Consider the following 5,714-nt stretch of genomic DNA (forward strand, 5'->3'; position numbering starts at 1 on the left):
GTGGGGTGCAAGTCCCACGTTCACTCGTATGTACACGAGTGGGATTTTACGTGTATGACCGTTTTTACCCTGCTATGTAGGCAGCCATACTCAGCTTACAGGGGTGTGTGCATGCTGGGTACGTTCTTGTTTCCGTAACCCACCGAACGCTGACATGGATTACAGGATCTTTAACGTGCGTATTTGATCTTCTGCTTGCGTATACACACGAAGGGGGTTCAGGCACTAGCAGGTCCGCACATATGTTGACCTGGGAGGTCGGAAAAATCTCCACCCTTTACCCACCAGGCGCCGTCACCGTGATTCGAACCCGGGACCCTCAGATCGAAAGTCCAACGCTTTAACCACTTGGCTATGGCGCCCGTCGCGCGCTGGTTCGAATCACGGCTGTGTAGCGACGCCCTAGGGGGCACACGAAATAAACTCCTTGCCTTGCCTTGCCTTGCTCTCCCTGGGGAGCACAGAGAAATTTCACACAGAGAAATTTGTTGTGAAAAAAAAAGAAAAAAAAAAGAAAAAGAAAAAAGGAAAGAAAAAAAAAAGAAAAGCGAAATACAAATGCAAATACATACATACGTACATGCATACATATACATGTATATATATATATATATACATATATATATATATATATATATATATATATATATATAGAGAGAGAGAGAGAGAGAGAGAGAGAGAGAGACAGACAGACAGACAGACAGACAGACAGACGGGCTAAGACAGAGTGGATACAGTAGCCTGGTGAGAGAGAGAGAGAGAGAGAGAGAGAGAGAGAGAGAGAGAGAGAGAAGGGTAACAACACAAAAATATGAAACAAAACAACGATGGCGATGTAAGAGCAATGTTTGTTTATTAGAATGAAAAAAAAACAACAAAAAACAACAACACAAAAAACAACAACAAAACAACAACAACAATAACAACAAACAAACAAAAAAACAACAAAAAAAACCAAAACAAAACAAAACAAAATTATAGTGGATCCTACATTTACAACACGGCTTACAGCTCACACTTTTGTTTACACCGTCATACATCATCACAGATTACATCCCATTTCAGTGTCCACGCTGTCTGTTATAGATACAACATTTCAGTAACATGCTAAAATTATAATTGTACAATATGAATAAGAATGTATGATAGTCAGTCGTTTCCGACTATGACCATCAAAACAGCAGAGGAGGCAGTTAACTGCTGTCCCGAGCTAGAATTCGATTATAGTGGAGAGTGTCTTGCCCAAGTTATGTCGCCACAACGAACAGGAAACAGTAGGTTAAAAACGACGATGACCGAATACCCAGAGACCTCCTGTAAGGAGAACTGGCTCAAGGAAAAAGCGCCCCACAAGCACTCCCCAACTATCCTACTTGGTTAATCTGTGTTGTAAATCTAACTGGGCCAATTTTACGCCCGGGGGGTGGCTTCAATCTGGACTAGAATGAACCTGTTATCTGTTACGAGGGGAGTATAATCCAACACGTGGGGGAGGGAGTGTGTCTGTTCTGACTAAGCTTATCCGCATGGCTCAATCCAGGCTCGTCCCTGGGGTTAATCTGGGCTAACCAAATTTGACCCCTGGGGTAAAAGCCAACGGGGGGGTCAGAATAAACTGCTCCACCAGAGAACGCTGAAGAAGAAGGGACACAACATTATGTGTCGTGTCCACAGTTTGTGCAGAACTCAACGGAACAATATCAGCATACCCTTTAGAATTAATGATGATGTATCAGGTCAACTGATGAGCTGACCTGCTAGTGCCTGAACACCTATATGTGCGTATATGCACGCAGAAGATCAAAATCCACGCATGAATCCCAATGATCCATGTCAGCTTTCGGCGGGGTTTTGAAACAAGTGTATTCCACAGCATACACATCCCAGAAAACGGTATGTGATTGTCTACACGACGGCATATAACCACCAAACACGTAAACGTAACTTGTATATATGAGAGAACTGTTTGGAGTTGCAGCCCACGAACTCTGAAGAGTCAGAGAAGAAGAAGAAGACCAGCAGTCTACATCAGGCTGTACACAATACTGAATGGTGACTGTTCCTGTGGATGTTCACACACAACACTGTATACACCAGACTAAATCCACGAGGTTTCTGTGACAAATAGCAATACCAGCAATTTCCCGTACAATCCATATCGGCTTTGTATGTCGCCTTTCAACGCGCTAAAAATGCATTTCGCTAATACTGATCAATCAATAAACGAATCAATGAATAGAATAAATAAGTAAATATTATGTACATACCAAATTACATATCTTTAAATATGCATACCACAACACTTTATACGTCACGCTTGTAAATGGTATAACTTTAAAAACGGTGATATCACAGCTATACTTGAGTACGAGGTGACAAGAATTCATATTGCCAGAGTTCTGATTAGATATGACGACCTCGAAAGAATCTATAAAAAGTTAGTTAATTGTTGTTGTTTTTTAAAGCCTTTATGGCCATCGAGGCAGTGAATTCATATCCACTGTGTCTAGGGCTTGGCATAAGAAGGAGTAGCCTAACTTTTAAAACGGTGATATCACAGCTATACTTGAGTACGGGGTAACAAAAAATGCCACGGTTTCATATTACAAGAGTTCTGTTTAGATATAACGACCTCGTAAGAGTCTATACAAAAAGAGTTAACTGTTGTTTTCTGAGCCTTCACGGCCATCGGAGCAGTGAATTCATATCCACTGTGTCCAGGGCTAGGCATAAGAAGGCGGACCCCAGACCTGTTCTCCCGCCGTTTTAACCTCCCTTCAACCAAAGTCACGTACCCGTTCATACCAAGGCGGAGAAAGGAAAATCGGAGTAGTGTGCCTTTCTCAAGGACACAACACCATGCCGAAACGGGGCTCGAACACTGATCACTTGTGACCACTGGATCAAAGTTTAACGTCCAACCGAGTTTGCCACGGCACACCACTGAAGCGTCTTTAAGTAGTATCAAAACAAGTTCGCTATCACATCGGTGCAACTCGGCAAGTTTTAGATCACGTCATATTTTCGACAGAAAAACAACAACAACATGACATCCAATACATGTCCAGGATATCAGCATATCTCTCAGTGAGAACGAACTGGTCAGCATCTGTCTCGTGATTTTTTTTAAATGTTTTCGACAGAAAAAACTAAATAAGTCATCCGAGAGATGTCCAGAATATTAGCATATATCTGAGTGAGAACGAACCGGTCAGCATCTGTCTAGTGATCTTCATGTTTTCGACAGAAAAAAACAACAACAACCCAAGACACCCGAGAGATGTCCAGAATATTAGCATATTATATCTGAGTGAGAACGAACTGGTCAGAATCTGCCTAGTGATTTTTTTTCTGATTTTCGACAGAAGAACAAACAAGCCACCCGAGAGAGGTCCAGGATATCAGCATATCTCTCAGTGACAACGAACTGGTCAGCATCTGTCCAGTGATTCCTGACCTGGCCACGTGCAAAGACCACCCCCACCCCCTCCAGGTGGCCATTCGCTAGATCCCGCTATCCTCCTAGGCCTCACCACTCATCCTGCAGTAGCCGAGTGGTTAAAGCGTTGGATTTTCAATCTGAAGGTCCCGGGTTCGAATCTCGGTAACGGCGCATGGTGGGTAAAGGGTGATTTTTTATGATCTCCCAGGTCAACATATGTGCAGACCTGCTAGTGCCTGAACCGCCTTCGTGTATATACGTACGTAGAGGATCAAATACGCGCGTTAAAGATCCTGTGATCCATCTCAGCGCTCGGCGGGTTATGGGAACAAGAACATACTCAGCATGCACACCCCTGGAAACGGAGTATGGCTGCCTACATGGCAGGGTTCTACAAGGCGGGATTAATAAACAAAACGGTCATACACGTAAAATGGCACATGTCTGTCTGAGTGTGTATGTGTGCGTGCCTGAAGTCTGATTGAATGAGATAGGAAACGAATGATGAGTGCCCAGGTAGGCAGCCTGTTGCACAAATGACACCGTGTTTGTAAAGCACTTAGAGCTTGTTCTCCGACAGAGGATAGGCGCTATATAAGTATCCATATCATCATCATCATCATCATCATCACCTCACCCTCAGCCTTCACTCTCATAATGACGGCCTTCCACAACAAATCCAGAGTTGCAAAGAGTCAGTCAGTCTCAGGAACTGGGGAATGTCCACCTGTTGGATCCATATTGTCCAGCCTGCTCATGTTGTGAACCCCGACTGATGCGGTGGCAGAGTGGTAATTCGCGCGACTGGGAAGCGAGTGTCCACGGGTTCGAATCCCATATATACAGACCAGGGTTGGGTTGCACGAGCGAACTTAGCAACGCTGAGCTTGTTCCGAACTCCACAGTAAACTCCATACCCCTAGGAACTCTCTTAACTCTCAATAAACTTAGCCCTGCAAAAATCGCCTCATGCATCCCGGACCAGGATCCTTACCTTTCCTGAGTGCTGGTCTGTCTGCTAGTCTTTCGGATTGAGCGATAAACTGAAGACCTGTGTGCAATCAATAAACACTTAGCGCGCATGGAAAAAAATGCCCACAAAAACATCATCGCAATACAAGAAATGTTCCTGGCAAAATTCTGCTGAAAAATCCACTTTGACAGCGAAACAAGTACACCTGCATACAGCAGACAGGAATTTCTTCTTCCTTGGGCTGCAACTCCCACGTTCACTCGTATGCACACGAGTGGGCTTTTGCGTGTATGACCGTTTTTACCCCGCCATGTAGGCAGCCATACTCCGTTTTCGGGGGGTTAACAGGAACTAAAAAGGACGAGTTGCGCTGCATCGTGGCGACGTGCTCTCGTAGAGAAGAGCAGCCCGGATTCCACACAGACAGACAAATCTGTTGTGACAAAGTTAAATATATTTACAACACAAATTACAGCACAAAGCCCTGTCACCCATGGCGTGTGCTCGTTCGTTTATTTATTTATAGTCTGTTCATCTAAGATGATGACATTAGACTGAAAATAAATGATATAATAATTATTATTTGGATTATTACCATTCCTATCATAATCATGATTGTTAGAATCAGAAATCGACATTTCTGTATATAGAGTGTATGAAGAAGCTTGCACCATTCTTCAGGAAGATGACTGATCACGATGTACGAAATACCATCATAACCTACGGCTACTTTTTTATTTATTTTCAAATGACGCAATTGCATCTTCAACTTCTTTAGAAGTGAGTGGAGCATTTATAAATATGTCATTATTAGGAGCTGGTTCCTTATATTGCTCATTTGATTCACTATTGATTCTGATAGCCAGCTGTTCGCATCATTGCATGTTTTGGCAAATATATCTGCAAAAGTTTCTGCTTTTTCTAAAGAGGTAGGGAAACATTTCCCATTAACTTTTATAGGATATTCTTGAAAAGATATCCCATTTTTCATTTCCTTAATTTTCTTCCATACCGTCTTTGTATCTTTGTAATCTGAAACTTCTTGAATACAATAATTAGACCAATATTGTCTTTTGACTTGAGCAACAACTCTGTTGCAATGATTTTTGGCTTTCCTCATTTCTTCATGGTATTGCTCCACCCTGTCCTTTAGTCTTTGCTTATGGCGTGTGCTGCTGTGTGTCAGATCATGTCACTGCAGCTCTCAGGGTAAGGGCTATCAAGCGTGGCGGACACATTCCAGACCGACGCATTTTCCAGTCATGGTGAGTTCTTTCTCATCACATGGCTGTTGCACTT

Source organism: Babylonia areolata, chromosome 1 (assembly GCF_041734735.1).
Source record: "Babylonia areolata isolate BAREFJ2019XMU chromosome 1, ASM4173473v1, whole genome shotgun sequence".
Classification (NCBI taxonomy): Eukaryota; Metazoa; Mollusca; class Gastropoda; order Neogastropoda; family Buccinidae; genus Babylonia; species Babylonia areolata.